General features: G+C 45.6%; 1 long non-coding RNA gene across 1 annotated transcript; it reads left to right on the top strand.

Annotated features, from left to right (window-relative positions):
• Positions 1-212: 212 nt before the first annotated feature.
• Positions 213-16,353, top strand: LOC117875884. The gene is made up of 3 exons (XR_004645379.1): positions 213-267; positions 14,671-14,723; positions 15,865-16,353. It is a non-coding gene; the product is annotated as an uncharacterized LOC117875884 (long non-coding RNA).
• Positions 16,354-17,418: the final 1,065 nt, after the last annotated feature.

Raw genomic sequence — 17,418 nt, 5'->3', positions numbered from 1 at the left:
CAGCTCTAGGCACCAGCAAAGCAAGCACTTGCTTGGGGCAACCCATTTGCAGGGGTGGCAGGGATCCAGCATGGGAGCTGAGAACCAACAGGGGGCCCTGGGAGCTGTAGTTCCTTGGTTAGCTCCCTGCCTATAGAGCCAGCCCTGGAGCAGGGAAAGAACTACATTTCCCAGCATTCCCTTGGCCACTACCAACAGGAAAGAGGGGGAGGGAGTGAGGAAGCTGAGACCTCATGCTGCAGCCTGCTATGAATGGAGAGCTGCACTGTGAGTAGGAATTCCATATTTTAAGATTCAAACAATAGGACACTCCATGGGGAGGGAGGGTAGCCCCACCCTGCCCCCATCCATTCCCTCCGACTACCCCCCACAGAAACCCCAAGCCATCCAACCCCCCTGCTCCCTGTCCCCTGATCACCCCATCCTGGGACCCCTGCCCCAACTGCCCCCCAGGACCCCATCCCCTATCTAAGTCTCACTGGTCCTTGTCCCCAACTGCCCCCTCCTGAGACCCCCCCTAACTTCCCCCCTAGGACTCCACCCCCTACCTGTCCCCTGACAAACCCCTGGGACTCCCATGCCTATCCAACTGCTGCCTGTCCCCTGACTGACCCCCCCCAAAACCCCTGACCAATCTAACCCCCCCTTCTCCCTGCCCCCCCGACCCTCTGCCCCCTCCACCCCCCCCCGCTCCATGTCCCTTGATTGCCCCCCCGGAACCTTCTACCCCTTCTCCAACCCCCAGCCCCCTTACCGTGCCACTCAGACCAGCATGTCTGGCTTCGCGCAGCGCCAGACACGTTTCTGCATACATGGTGCCGTGCTCCCCTGTGGAGCCACAGGCCCCCTGCCCCTCCCCCCCCAGCACCTGCCTTCCAGATTTGAACACCTCAAAATTCAGGAGTGCTCAAGCTCAGTTTGGGCAGCTGTTACTTCATTTCTCCCAAATCAAATATACTGATCCACTGTAACTTGCTGTAGAAAAAGTAGGTTAAAATTGAGCAAGAAATGCTTCCCAGTGGTTATTAGGACTGGAATTGCTATTTTCAACAGCCATTGCCTTTTTTTGGTTTGTTTGTTTAAAAGGAAGACAGTGATATTGCATTGGCAAATTCCCCATAGAAAGAAATAGTGGAACAAAAGAATAATAAAGGCACCTCAACTTTTCCTCATTTATGTAGGACAGTCTTATAATATGCATCCAGATATCCTCCAATCACACAAGCTGAAAATTGTTCCACTTTACTGCAGTTCTGTAACCATATGGGAACCAATCCTGTCTGTGTTCTGTGCACATCTAAAATTCCTGCTGAATGACCTGTCCTGGGAGCGAGTTACCAGTGACACAGGGCTGCAGCGGAAGGAGGGTGCAGATGGGGGGGTGGGTGAGCCCAGGGCTGGGGCGGCAGGAGGTGTGTGTGGGGGGTAATGGTGGGGGGGTAGGGGAAACCCAGAGCTGGGGCGGCAGGGTGTGTGTGTGTGTGTGTGGGGAGAGCCCAGGGCTGGGGCGGCAGGGGGGTGCAGCGAGGAGCCCAGGGCTGTGACGGGGGGCAGCCAAAATTTATTTGCTTGGGGTGGCAAAAAACCTAGAGCCGGGCCTGGCTGTTGTAATTCACAGCTACAACAGCAAATCTGTATTTCATTGCTGTGATGATATCACAATGGTGTTCTTTTTAAAGAATCTGATGAGCCTGTGAGATATGTAGACATTAAGTTTCTGTTGCCAAGGAGGAAGTGAATTTGAGAGGGTACTGCAGTTCCTTACAATCAGGCATGATTCACTTCGGGTTAATTGCTGTAACATCAGCATGCCGCCAGGAGTGGATTCTCAGAGGAAAAGCAGAAGTACCTAGCTCTTTGCCTAGCTATGAGTCTTCTTCCTTCCCATTCAATTTCTTTTCTTCTTAGAATTCCTGTGTCTTCTGCAGTGTCAGTCATTTCAATTACAGATGCTATGATGACAGAGACACAGGAACGTTCTTAAATTTTCATCCATCTGGGTCAAAGAGTGACCATGCCCAGTGAACCCAAAGATTGCAACATGTGCCCGCAGTTATTGACACCTCTTGAAAACAAGCTAGTGAGCTAAATAGTATGGTATTTGGGGAGAGGCAGTGGGATAGCAAGGGAGGTACTGACACTTGGCCGGGGAGGAGCTGTCTCTGGGTTTGGAAGGAGGGTCTTGGGGGTTCCTACCTGCTCCCAGGCCTGTTCCAGCACCTCTGAGTCTCCCTGGCCCACTCCTGGGCCTGTTCCAGCACCTCTGGATCCTGGTCCCTGCTCCCTGGCACAATCCCAGGCCCCACGGCAGCTGCTCCAGCTAGTCTTACCTCCTGCTGAACACAGACCATAGAATTTCACACAGCAATTACTGCATCAAAGTCAGAACTTCTGGTTGAGCCATAGCTTATCTTTTAGGAATATATTCAGTCTTGATTCAAAGACTTCAAGTGATGGAGAATCCACCGCACCCATAAGTACATTGTTCCAATGGCTAATTACTTTAAAAAATGTGTGCCTTATTTTTAGACTGCTTTTGTCTAGCTTCAGCTTCCAACACTAGGTTTTATTATGCTTTTCCTAGATTAAAGAGCCATCTACTATAAAAAATCTCTTCCTCAGATAGGTACTGACAGACCAGGATCAAGTCACCTCCGAACCCTCTCTTGGATAAACTAACTAGGTTGAGCTTCTTTAGTGTCTCACTGTAACACAGGTTTTCCATACCTCAAGTTATTCTCATAGCTTTTTTCTGAGCCCGTGTCAATTGTTCAACATTCTTTTTAAAGTGCAGATACCAGAAATGGGCAGAGTATTTCAGTAATAGTCTCACTAATGTCATCTACAGAAGCAATACCTCTGTACTCCTACTCCTACTTGATATTCCCCAGCTTACACAGCCCAGGATTCACTAAAGATCCAATTCTGTATCATTAACATTTGTGGGAATGTTGCTATTGACTGCCATGAGAGCAAGATTGGGCCATTAACTTCCAAAATCCTGTTCCAGTACATACTGGGTTCAGAATAAAACTGGGAGGGATTCCCTGGGGACAGCTTCTTCTCTGGTTGTTCTAAAGTGCTGAGCACACAACAACTCTCATGGACGTCAACTAAGATACTGAAGTCAGTAGGAGCTATTGGGTACTCAGTACTTTTGAATATCAGAACATTTATTTAGGTGCCTGCCTGCTACTCCGCTAGGTATCACAAATCCTGAAATCCTCATTCTGGCTATATTTTTCTTGACCTTAATGAGAAGGCTACCAGATTAAGGATGGAGTACAGAATACAGCTGCAGATCAGCTGGAGAGAGCACTCCTTCAGGAAGCCAGAGGCTCAGGGTTCTGAGTGGCCTGATATCATGCTTCAGCATAATGAAGTTGCAGTATGATTATTGTGTCCTGCACGACATTCAAATAAGTGGGTATCCTATGGATAATGAGAGCGAGCTTTTTCATCCAAAAGGTCAGCAGTGTCTGGGACACATGGCCACGTATCATGGTAGGAGCTGGAAGTGAAAATGAATATAGAACCAGACCATCGCCTCTGCTTGTGTGTGAGCAAAGCACAAAAGCCTCAAGGCTGCAGAGTAGGATGTAAGAAAGGGAAGATTAGTGCCGCCCCTTCCCTGAAACTCCATGGAAGCGCTTCTACTGGGATCGATGCTCCATGGTACAATAAGTACTCTGAGGCCTGCTGACTCCCCAGATTGCCACTTGGAAATCCAAGGAGAAGTATCATAGAATCATAGAATATCAGGGTTGGAAGGGACCTCAGGAGGTCATCTAGTCCAACCCCCTGCTCAAAGCAGGACCAATTCCCAACTAAATCATCCCAGCCAGGGCTTTGTCAAGCCTGACCTTAAAAACCTCTAAGGAAGGAGATTCTACCACCTCCCTAGGTAACCCATTCCAGTGCTTCACCACCCTCCTAGTGAAAAAGTTTTTCCTAATATCCAACCTAAACCTCCCCAACTGCAACTTGAGATCATTACTCCTTGTTCTGTCATCAGGTAACACTGAGAACAGTCTAGATCCATCCTCTTTGGAACCCCCTTTCAGGTAGTTGAAAGCAGCTATCAAATCCCCCCCTCATTCTTCTCTTCTGCTGACTAAACAATCCCAGTTCCCTCAGCCTCTCCTCATAAGTCATGTGCTCCAGCCCCCTAATCATTTTGTTGCCCTCCGCTGGACTCTCTCCAATTTTTCCACATCCTTCTTGTAGTGTGGGGCCCAAAACTGGACACAGTACTCCAGATGAGGCCTCCCTCACCAATGTCGAATAGAGGGGAACAATCACGTCCCTCGATCTGCTGGCAATGCCTCTACTTATACAGCCCAAAATGCCGTTAGCCTTCTTGGCAACAAGGGCACACTGTCGACTCATATCCAGTTTCTCGTCCACTGTAACCCCTAGGTCCTTTTCTGCAGAACTGCTGTCTAGCCATTCGGTCCCTAGTCTGTAACAGTGGATGGGATTGTTCCATCCTAAGTGCAGGACTCTGCACTTATCCTTGTTGAACCTCATCAGGTTTCTTTTGGCCCAATCGTCTAATTTGTCTAGGTCCCTCTGTATCCTGTCCCTACCCTCCAGCGTATCTACCACTCCTCCCAGTTTAGTGTCATCTGCAAACTTGCTGAGAATGCAGTCCACACTATCCTCCAGATCATTAATGAAGATATTGAACAAAACCGGCCCCAGGACCGACTCCTGGGGCACTCCACTTGAAACCGACTGCCAACTAGACGTGGAGCCGTTGATCACTACCCATTGAGCCCAACGATCTAGCCAGCTTTCTATCCACCTTATAGTCCATTCATCCAGCCCATACTTCTTTAACTTGCTGGCAAGAATACTGTGGGAGACTGTATCAAAAGCTTTGCTAAAGTCAAGGAATAACACATCCACTGCTTTCCCCTCATCCACAGACCCAGTTATCTCCTCATAGAAGGCAATTAGGTTAGTCAGGCATGACTTGCCCTTGGTGAATCCATGCTGACTGTTCCTGATCACTTTCCTCTCCTCTAAGTGCTTCAGAATTGATTCCTTGAGGACCTGTTCCATGATTTTTCCAGGGACTGAGGTGAGGCTGACTGGCCTGTAGTTCCTCGGATCCTCCTTCCTCCCTTTTTTAAAGATGGGCACTACATTAGCCTTTTTCCAGTCATCCGGTACCTCCCCCGATCGCCATGAGTTTTCACAGATAATGGCCAATGGCTCTGCAGTCACATCCGCCAGCTCCTTTAGCACCCTCGGATGCAGCGCATCTGGCCCCATGGACTTGTGCTCGTCCAGTTTTTCTAAATAGTCCCGAACCACTTCTTTCTCCTCAGAGGGCTGGTCACCTTCTCCCCATACTGTGCTGCCCAGTGCAGCAGTCTGAGAGCTGACTTTGTTCATGAAAACAGAGGCAAAAAAATCATTCAGTACATTTTTCCACATCCTTTGTTATTAGGTTGCCTCCCTCATTCAGTAAGGGGCCCACACTTTCCTTGATTTTCTTCTTGTTGCTAACATACCTGAAGAAACCCTTCTTGTTACTCTTAACATCTCTTGCTAGCTGCAACTCCAAGTGTGATTTGGCCTTCCTGATTTCACTCCTGCATGCCTGAGCAATATTTTTATACTCCTCCCTGGTCATTTGTCCAATCTTCCACTTCTTGTAAGCTTCTTTTTTGCGTTTAAGGTCAGCAAGGATTTCACTGTTAAGCCAAACTGGTCGCAAGTAAATGTTGCTTGAAGCGGCATTAGCTGTTTCTGATTCCAGATGCCCCTACATGGGTTGCCTGCTGGACACTAGCTGCCAATAAAGACAAAAAGCTGGTACTTTTGTTTGCTCTACAATAAAAATATATTTTAGGCAAAGAGCTCTCACCTCCACTTATGTTTGCTAGTGAACACTGGGTGTGCATGTGCCTGCAGGCCTTCTGTCATAACGCAATACGACCCCCCACCCCCAATAAAACTCCTGCTAAAGCTATTGGAAAATACAATCAAACACTATTCTACTAAAGTGAAGCCTGAGGCCCAACTTTAACAGATGATTACTCTGATTGGAATAAAACCCCAGCAGAACTCTACTATGGCTTGGCCTACAGTTAAAAGTTTTGCTGTCACAGCTGTGTCAGTAGGAGTGCGAAAAAAATCAACCCCTAATCAACAAAGCTGTGCTGAAAAAAGCCCTAGTGTAGCCACAATTATACCAGCAAAAAGTCCCAGAGTTTATTTCATTTGGGGAACTGATATCAGCTAGATCAGCAAAAGCACTCTTTTGCTGGTATAAGCTGTGTCTCTGCTGGGAGGATTTGCCAGCAAACTCTTTCTAGTGTAGACAAGGCTGTTCTGCCCAGGAATTCTAGCAACAACAATGGCTGCAGAGCAGGTACCCCCCTGGTGCCATTCCAACCAAAGCCACAAATGTTCCCTCTGCCACTAAGCACTAGTAGAGCAAAAACTAAATCTGAACAAAAACGTGTTCCACTTCTAGCCATCATTGTTCCTCTTCAGGCCCAACAACTGTAAACTGCCAATAAATGAGGCAAACAGCCCTGCCTACAGCTGAAAAGTGCTTGAAATGCTAGACCAGCACCAAAAATACCAAGTCACTGAGAAAAAGAAATAAAAAACAGCAACAAACTAGATTGCTACTAATCCCTACACAGAATTATCACACTAGTAGCCTCCATACCACAATGAAATGCGTCATCCTATGGCAGACTCTCCCCAAACACAGAAGCAGTGATTACAAACTATAAGTGGAAACTGGGAGGCACAATGCACATATGAAACCTAGAGAGGAGTGATTGTGCAACCAATTTACCAAGAGAGATTGTGGTATAAAGTGCCTCTCAGCCTCGTCTGAAATGTGAGGGAGTGCATGAAAGATATTTTCTCAGGATCGCAGGAATCACAAAAGACTTGTCATCAAAAAGTGATGAAGAAAGACTATGCTTGGGCCTGGAAGAAAGCAGAGATGGCTTTGCACTGTATAGCAACCTGCCACTGCATCAGGAATAGACACTGCTTACAAATGGACACAAGGGATCAAACCTCACATACAGTGGGTCTGCTTCTATGTTAGTCACAAATCACACCTAATCACACCCCTGACTGACATAGCTATGCTGACAAAAGTTTGTAGTGTAGACTTGGCCCAAGTCAGAAAGAATTAAGAGCCGATGGCTTGCTTTTTAGAACACCTGATCCGTCTTCAGAGGAAAGCCCTCAGCGAGAAAGGATTGTCTTACACCAGCCTGCAGAAGGATCTTCTGATACCTGAAAGAGCTCAAACAGTAAGGCTCTGTTCTCAGGCTGGGCTGACATGTGGAAAATGCTCTCCTCTTAATTCAACTAGGGACCCTGCTTGTTCCTATGGTGAAGGAGGAACTACACAAAGTGGGAGGGGCAAGGATTTAACCAAAAAGGATTTGCACATTAAAAAACTAAAAAAAAAAAATCTGTGTGAGATAAATAACTGTATATACATCCTAGGAGAAGCCAGATGTCTGTAAAAAGAACAGGAGTACTTGTGGCACCAGATGTCTGTGTGTCTCACCTGCCCAAATGGTTGGGTGGCTGCACAGTTTGACTTGAGAATGGAATTCTTGGCAGGGGTGGAAGTATTAAGAGAGGAGGGCACTGCGCAGGGAATGTTAACGTAACTACTTACATTAATGGATTTCTTTTTAATAAGGGCGATATGGTGGCTTTTAAACCACAGGCTCCATTGGGGGCAGGAAGGGAGAGGATGCAGAGATGCTGCACAGCGGCAGGAGTCCTTGGAGACATTCTAGCAAAGGGCAACAGAATTCTTCTGGTTTCAGAATTCTTCTGGGGAGTACATGCCAGAGTGGGAGGTGCTCTCTGACTGTCTTCTTGTCCTAGGGCCCTCTTTTAATGGCCCCTTGCCCTAAGCAGCACCCTCTTTTAATGCACAGATCGTTTCACCGCCTTAAACCTGAGTAAAAAGAAGAACAGGAGTACTTGTGGCACCTTAGAGACTAACTCTGAAACCTGTCATTAAACCTGAGTGAAATTATAGATGGATGAACTAGGTCAAAATAATAAAAAACACTCGCCCCAAAACCTGAAACTTTTGCTTTTGAATTCAGACTTGATCCTAAACTTCACTGCAGTTCAAATAGTTTAGTTAATTTTTTTATATTGCTGTTATTTTTCCTGGGAAACTGGCTGGCTCAGTTGGCAAGTACTGGTGAAGGGTTATGGTACCTCTGACTGTTAATTCCTTTCCTGGGGGTAAACCCAAGGCCTGCAGTCTCCAGTGCTGTCAATCTGGTATCTTTCACCAGGATTTCGACTCACTTTTTCAAAAATGTTTAAACGGACGATTTACAGAAAACCCTCAGGAAAATAATTACTTTTTTGTACAAAGCGTTTAATCAAGGAGTGATTCTGCTCCCCCACTTTGATAAAAGAGCCTTCCGTGCTGGGGGAGGATAAGATAAGTCAGCTCAGCTTGCCTCAATTTAACAAGCTCCTTTAGGCCTTATCATTCACCAGGGGCTTTTCCCCATTGTGAACTTTACAGCCTCACCAAAAAGGGCTGGCTTTTTTTTTTTTTAATCAGACTCTGTTTGATCAGCGCTTTCTTTCCACAATCCCCCACATCACGCTGGACCTAGTACCACTGGTGCATGTCGGCGTGCCCTAGCAACAGAGAGATTAAGGGAGCTACCAACTCCGGACAGCGTGCTGGCTGGGACCTACTAATTAGCTGCAGAGAAAGAAATGGGTGAGAACAACACTTTAGCTGGGGCAGAGAAAGCACCAGGGATAGGTGATGTAGTTTTAGCTGAAAGAAAATTCCCCTCCCCCAAAACCTGGGTTTACAACTCAGGCCAAGCCAGTTTTTTAAAGTCTTTGTGTACAAGTGAAGTTACTGCTGGTGAGAAAGGCTGGAGACTGATATACAGGAAGAATGTAGACTGGGGCAGTGAAAGCTTCCGCCTCCCCCATTCTGCCATGTGCCTCAACTCTACCCTACAGGCAGCAGCTCTAGGATGGAAAGAGGAGTTCAGGCTCCATGGCCCATTCAGTCTTAGGCCTCTCTGCAGAGACGGGCAGTCTCCACCTTGAAATCTCTCTGGGATCAATTACTGCCCAGCGTAGTGATCACTAGTGGAATGAAATCTGCAAGCTCCGTTCACACCAGATAGGTGTCAGAGCCTGCCCACTTTAAGTCAACCTTGACCTCAACATCTACATCTTTTGTGACATTTTGAAGACATTCTGCTATGTCCCGCCCCCCCGACCCTTGGTTCATTTTCTTGCTGCCGCTGCACTTATTGGTTCTGTCTGTAAGTGGAAGTGAGAGTGCTTAAAGAGAAGTTTTTCTTGTGATATTTCTGGCCTGACCAGGAAGTACCAGAAATGTTGAGAAACAGCATGTTCCTGAGATTTCCAGCCCAGTTTTGCAAACTCAAGAGGTTTAGATAATGTGGGTACGTTTTTAGAAGCATCACAATTTCTAGTGCTTATCCAAACTGAACAGCCACCCTAGGGATGAGCCCCAGCGGTAGTTAGTGTCCAAACTTCCCTAAGCGCTAGAGCATGGTGTTACCACAAGCCCTGAGAAAGGGCCACGCATGGGTGTGCTGCCCCAGGAGCGAATCTGGGACAGTATTATATGAGAGTCCCAGTTTGGTCCCTGATGCCCTCTTTCTTCAGAAGTAATCTGCACGAGCCCTTTACTGTGCAGGTTGGAATACTGGGAGGAGGGGGACAGAGTCAACTCGAGGCATAGGAGAGGAATAGTGTCCTATGGAGACTGCTCTCTCTCTCACACATACATATTCTCTCTCTCTCTCTCTCACACACACACACACACACACACACACACACACACACACACACACACACACACACACACACACACACACACTGTGACCCATTTAGGCAACCTAGGCAGTCGCCTAGGGTGCCAGGATTTGGGGGGGTGGCATTTTGCCGCCCTTGGCGGCAATTCGGCGGCAGGGGGTTCTTCCGCGCTCCGGGACCTGCCGCCGAAGTGCCCCAAAGATCGGGAGCGCAGAAGGACCCCCCTGCCGCCGAATTGCCGACGACGATCGGGAGCACGGAAGGACCCCCGCCTAGGGCGCAAAAACCCTGGCACCGCTCCTGACTGTGACACTGCAGGAGAATAAGGGAGTGCCTTATAAACCCATACTCCCCTGTGTGGGTGCATCCTGCAAGTCACAATTTGGCCCTAAATGTTGAGTGTGTCCAGGCTGGGTGCAGAGGGAAGGTTATAGAGGGACCAATTTGCAGGTGGAGTGGGGAGTTCAGATTGGAGATTTGATCTATGTCCATTTCTAATCCAGTCCTTTTGCACTTCACTATAAAGCACCAGGGGCAGATCAAGGCTGGAACCAGTGGATTGAAGGGGTACGACACAGCAGTGAAACCAAGTTTCTACATACTACCACAACTGGATGTGGTGGGAGAAGGGGAGAAAAAAGTCTGGTGGAACAGTAGTTTGAAAGGAAGAAATTTTGGGGACCCAGGTGCAGAAAAATCAAAGGCTGGGAAGAAACATCTCTTTGTGCTGGAGGGAAATAATTTTTGGGTGGTGTCACATTTATGCCCCCAGAAAGCACATGGGTTTCAAGTGCATACTTAAACTTAACTATTTCCCTACCAGCTCGAGTTCTGGTGTTACCCCACAAGTCAGGTGTGTAAAACTGTGATTTCCAGCCTGGTCCAGCTAAACCTTTTTCATGCTTGTTTCTTGGGCCTCCTCTGTTTGGTATCACTGCATTCCACAGTCATGGCTGTCAGTGACCGAAGAGAGATGATGGTGTTCCCAAATTGGTGGAGGAGTGGGCAGAGGGCAGGTTTTGTGCCCATCTGGGTACCTCATGTAGTTACCAGGAGTGGATGCACTACTGAGGCCAGTCTTGCCTCATAACATCAGTGTTGTCAGCTTGCAAAAGAATGGCAATAGTAAGGACACTTCTCTCTTTCTTTTTGGAGCCCATTTGGCCCGGGAGCCCAGCACAGTAGGTCTGGCTCTCCACGTGTTTCACCTTATATAGTCATTTACGTCTGTGCAAAGAGATTGCAAAATGCTGCCCAATCAGAACAGTAGCATTTTACATGCATTTCAGGGGAATTTGGAACCAGGGATTTGGCTCAGGCCCATAGTTGTTTGGGGCATTAAATGCTGAAAGCATTAAATAAAAAAGTGAGTTGAATGCAACTAGCATATCTGGGACAGGTTTCTCATTGAGCTAAATTGCTCCTGAATTGGCAATAGCTTTCTGTACGTGCATGTGATCACAATCTAATGCTGGCCCAGGAGTAAAACACAAGAGCAGACATTTAAAAGTCAGCTAGATTAAGGTGAAGGCTAAGCACTTCAATGTACTTTACAAATACTATCTAAGGGCTTGTCTACATGAACATTTAGTTTGCAGCAAGAGGGTGGGGGTGCAAATGTACCCCAGACTAATCTACCACACAACTACATGTTTGTGTGGACTCTGCTGCCGCACGCTAAAAGTTCCCTAGTGCACTTTGATCTACTCCCACTTTAAAGCAGGTAGCTCAAAGTGAACTATGGAACTTTTAGATGTTATACATGTTAAACTTGCAAATATTTGTAGACAATCCCCAATTATTCCTCTCAACAAGCCTGGGTAGGTAGGTAAGTTTTATGATCTCCCTTACACAGATGGAATACTGGAGCAGACAGATCAAGTGTCTTGCTTAAAGACCAGAGGACATCAGTGTCAGAGAACAGGGCCAGAACCCAGTACAGCCTGATTTCTAGTCTCTGTCTAAATGGGACTGCACCTCTTCTAGGAACTACAATGTAGGGAACAATATGTCACTGACGTGGGAGGAAACGTTAGATTCATAGAATTTAAGGCCAGAAGAGACCATCAAGATCATCTAGTCAGACCTGCATGTTGCAGACCACAGAACCTCACTCACGTAATAGGCCCAGAACCACTGGCTGGGTTACTCAAGTCCTCGTGTTACAGAGAATCCACCATTTACTCTAGTTCAGAAGAGCAAGTGACCCATGTCCCACATTGCTGAGAAACACACACACACACACACACACACCACCAGGGTCTCTGCCAATCTGTCTTGGGGGGAAATTCCTTCCTTTTCCCAAATATGGTGATTAGTTAGATTATGAACATGTGGGCAAAACCCACCATCCAGACACCTGGGAAAGAATTTTCTGTAGTAACGCAGAGCCATCCCCACCTAGTGTCCCATCTCAGGCCACTGGAGATATTTACTAGTAGCTGTTGTGGATGGGCCATATGCAACTGTACACAATCTCATCATACCATCCCCTCCATAAACTCATCAAGCTCAGTCTTGAAACAAGTTAGTTTTTTTGCCCCCACTGCTCCCCCTGGAAGGCTGTTCCAGAACTTCACTTCTCCGACGGTTAGAAACCTTTGTCTAATTTCAAGCCTAAACTTATTGATGGCCAGTTTATATCCATTTGTTCTTGTATCAACACTGGCCATTAAATAATTCCTCTCCCTCCCTGGTGTTTATCGCTCTGATGTATTTAAACAGAGCAAACGTAACTCCTCTCAGCCTTTGTTCGGTTAGGTTAAACAGTCCAGGCTCCTTAAGCCGCTTCTCCTAAGGTAGGGTCTCCATTCCTCTGATCACCTTAGTAGCCGTTCTCTGCACCTGTTCCCATTTGAATTCATCTGTCTTAAACATGGGAGATTAGAATTGCACATAATAATCCAGATGAGGTCTCACCAGTTCCTTGTATAATGGTAATAACACTTCCCTATCTCTTCTGGAAATACCTCGCCTGATGCATCCTAGGATTGCATTAGCCTTTTTCATGGCCACATCACATTGATGGCTCATACTCATCCTATGATTGATCAATACCCCAGGTCTGTCTCTTCCTCTCTTGCTTCCAACTGATACATCCCCAATTTACATCAAAAATTCTTGCTGTTAATCCCTACGGCAACGTGCAAGGTCATGGACTTATTAAATTTCATCCAATTTCTATTACTCCAGTTTTCAAGGTTGTCCAAATTTTCTTTTATGATATTTGGGTCCTCCTCCGTATTGGCAATACCGCCCATCTTTGTGTCATCTGCAAATTTTAGAGTACCCTTTTTGTACCAAGGTCATTAATGAAAATCTTAAATAACTAGGCCCAAGACTGATCCTTGAGGAACTCCACTAGTAACCTCTCTCCAGCCTGACAGCTCACCTTTCAGGGTTAGATGACGAATTAGTTCTTTTCCATCAGTAATGTCTATGACACTATGATAACCATCCATTCCCCCAAACATGCTGTAATTATCAACATTTAAAATTACTTCTCAAACAAAATGCCACTAAAAAGGAAACAAGACTATCTTGACCCTCTCCCTGAAAGTGCGGTTTTACTTTTAATATATAGTATTGAAAAATGGCACCATCTCACTCAAAACATCTGCTCCTGGTGCATATTTACACTCAGACCTGTTGACATTAGTGACAAAAGGCAGTTTTTACTGTTTTTTACTCCCATTAGCCTTGCAGAGCCAAATCAGCAGAGAGAGTGAGCTGCAGTCTATTCTTTCTTGAACATCATCATTGAAGTCATTTACTAAATTCCTATCAGCTACACTTGTGCAACCTCACTGTAGACAGTATACAGAATTTTGTGGGAGATTTCATAAAACCTCTAGAATTGGTATGATTCTCTATTCCAGGGGTTCTCAAACTGGGGGTCGGGACCCCTCAGGGGGTCACGAGGTTATTACATGGAGGATTGCGAGCTGTCAGCATCCACCACAAACCCTGCTTTGCCTCCAACATTTATAGTGGTGTTAAATATATAAAAAAGTGTTTTTAATTTATAAAGGGGATCGCACTCAGAGTCTTTCTATGTGAAAGGGGCCACCAGTAAAAAAGTTTGAGAATCACTGAGAATCTATCAATCCTATCACTTTCAAGAGTAATTTCTATAGAATCCTATTAAGTGTCTGTAGCATTCCATTGATTTCATATCTCCGACTTTTTATGGGACTTTGCCATAAGTGTTTTAACAGAACCACTTTTCCAAGCAGAACTGCACTTGCTAATATGCTCTGTCTGTGGAGGGAGAGAACATTCCAGAGTTACAGGCTCCCAATGGAAAAGGCTTTGCTTTCTGTCCCCAAATGCTGGGCAGGGACAGGAAGCAATAGTCCCCTAGAAAATTAGTCAAGGCTAAAATATTTAAATAACTTAAAAATATTTTGTGGTAACTGTTACAGCATGGCCTTTCTTACTGTAGCTTGGAGAAATAGCAATTCTGGCAGCTTCCTAGCCCTGGGGATCATTACACCACAAATATGCCATTATGTTTATATGTGAATTGGGCAACCTAAGACAATGCTATGGGTTAAAAATCGTTTCCATTGATCCCAGACCAAGATAAACCTACACCCCTGTCAGAGGTGATTGTGATGTTTACACAAGAACTTATGTAAATAAGGCAGCCAGTCCCTCCAGCACTTCAGAAAATGGGAGAGCTTCTCTGTTGGCTGTCTCCTGTATTCAGCTTTTATATGGAAATGCATCTGCAGCAGTGTTCATTAGTCAATGCTTTCTCTTTTCCCATCCTTCCCTTTTCTGCTATTTACTCCCCGCCCTGCATGTAAATATCTTCTCATCTTGCAGCCTCCAGCCTTGAAGTTGGAGATGACATCAAACCCAGAAGCTCCCTGGACTAGGTGAGGCTGAGCACAGCTGTGAGTGAAGCACCCATCCCACCCTGGAGGCTCCTGAAATTCTTCTTGAGGGAGCCCTCTAGTTTGGTTCCCCCCAAGCTAGGAAGGCTCCCATGATCCCAGGCAAATCTACAGCATATTTAACTTGGTTAAACACCATTTAGCTCCTACGTGGCATTAGCCAAATTCATCCCCAGTCACTGGATATATGTGAATGTATGTGAATTAAGCAGGAGTCACTACCATCCATTCATATGGAACATATGTATATATTTTACTCTCAAACATGGCTGATAAGAAAGTTAACTGAATAAGGGGCATTATGTTGGACATTGCACTCCAGTTATAGTGGTTGCTACTGCTACAATATACAGACAGGTTTCAGAGTAGCAGCCATGTTAGTCTGTATCCGCAAAAAAGAACAGGAGTACTTGTGGCACCTTAGAGACTAACAAATTTATTAGAGCATAAGCTTTCATGGACTACAGCCCACTTCTTCGGATGCACATATGCAACTGCAAAACAGCAACACTATCAAACAGGTGAGGACAGGAAGTGAATAATTTTCTATCAGACTGAAATTTTAGAGGGAATTTAGAGGGGTATAATATAATTACATGTGTTGGAATTTGGACAAAACAACAGGGGGAACTCCACTACTCTTGTGAAAATTTTAAATGATCACAAGGGCTCAGGGTCTAGGTTTTATATTCCATTCAGAAGATGTAATATGTAATATTACTGTTACAAAATTTAAGCCACTTCCTCCGTGAAGAACAAGCTGACTCCTGCTTCCATCTTCTCCTATTTCCTCACAGCCCACAGGCAAAATGGAATTATTTGATTTCAAAAAGTAAAACGTTCCTTTGCGGCACTGAACAGACAGATACAGTTTGTATCCATTTCTAGCTAGAGGCCTTGGAACTGACTGGGTGTATACTTGCCCCTGCCTGCTCTGCTCATCAGCACACAGAGGCAGAGGTGTGCGCTGCCTTTAAATTAACATTACATCATCTGGAATACTGGAAGTCTGCTGCCTGGTTCTTCACATGGGGGATGTGAGTCTTCAGCCAAGCTCCATGGGTATTACTTTTCTTTCTTCCTCATCTCATGTTACTTTTCTCTTTCATTATTTGCTTCCAAGATGTGACTAACTGAGATGGATGAGGCATGGATCACGCTGGAGCTGCTCTGTGAAGGCCACGTGTCCACAGGGAAATGTGGATTATTTATAAGCAGTTCTCATAATTTCAGAGATCCAAAAGCAATGAGTTAGAAACCAGAAGTGCAGTGACTATACAGAACTATTGTGCACTCAACAACGGAATACACCCAGCTTTCTATATCTGTGGAGTAGCCACTGGTTTGACATCACACAGTGTTAAGTACACTCACGGTACTACACTGCTGTGTCAGCACTGGGTGTGAGATCAAGTCCCTGCATGAAACTTAGACCCATTAACTTCCAGCCCAAAGTGCTACTGACTTCCTTCTGGTTGAACCACCACAGTGCACCATGGGAGATGGAGTCCACTCAGGAGGCTGGCCCACAGACTAGAATGGGGATAATAATGCATCTGAACTTCAACTCCCATGAGGCAGCAGCTCAAGCAGACACAGATTAATGTTGAATCGACCTAACATGAAACATTTAGATTCTGTTCAGCAAACTGAAATATTTCAGTCTGAGTCTGTGCAACCAGAAATAAAATATTCCATGTTGATTTTCCCCACAAAAATAATAAAAAAAAAATCAGCAAGATCAAAATTGTCCTGTGGAACATTCCTAGTCTGCAAAAACTGGGAATCTTTCTTTGAAACTTTTTTTGATGGAAAATGCAATCAGCTCTAGTCTCTCGCTATGTACTGGGAAAAACGGGTCCAGCTCACAGCCCAGGGCTGTGTTGGCTCAGCAGGGCTTATAGGAGTAAACAGTTGTAAGACCTTGTTTTTGTCAGTAAGCTCAGCAGCTGTGCCTGAATACACACCTGCTTCGCCTTTCACTGACACTAGTTTTATGCCAGTGTAACTCCACTGACTTCATTGGGGCTACTCCTGATTTACACCATTGTGAGAGGCAAATCAGGCCTAAGGAGCAGATACGCTGAGCAGAATGATTGCTTTTTTTTCACATTTTAGAGTAAAACTGCACATTGAAGACTGAGCTGCTTTTGATGAAATGTTTGCTCCTTTTCTATCACAAAGTATTTGTTTTTTGGAAGTTCTTAATATCTCTGTGTGCCAAGCCAAAATATTGCGTCATGCTGTTTGTTGGTGTTGCTTGCCTAGCATATTAAGATATCACACCACTAAATAATTGAGCTGTTATGACTGATGCAGTTAGGTGGCAAGAATGACAGTTTTCTGACCTGGATTTAGAGCTACCATCTGTCTGAAATGCAAAAGAATCTGTGCTGGGTAGGTAGGTGCCAGAGAAGCATAACCTGGAGAGGGCTGAGTCACTGTAGGACATTAGCTTCTCAGTGTGAGCCAAGTATCCTCTTTCCAGTTACTTTGGGCTATCCACCTGTTCCATGAGGCCCATGGCAATAATGACCGCAGGTCCCTCTGTGTTTCTTAACAGAGTCTATGCACTTGTCTAATTAGTTCATAGCAGGCTGGGGTGTAAATCTACCCCGCACTAAGTGTCTGTGTGGACCCTGCTTCCATGCACTAAAAGTTCCCTAGTGCTCTTTGA

The sequence above is a fragment of the Trachemys scripta genome, chromosome 4 (assembly GCF_013100865.1).
Source record: "Trachemys scripta elegans isolate TJP31775 chromosome 4, CAS_Tse_1.0, whole genome shotgun sequence".
In the NCBI taxonomy this organism is placed as follows: domain Eukaryota; kingdom Metazoa; phylum Chordata; order Testudines; family Emydidae; genus Trachemys; species Trachemys scripta.
The sequence above is the reverse complement of the archived record's forward strand: the minus strand, read 5'-3'. Positions and strand labels throughout refer to the sequence as shown.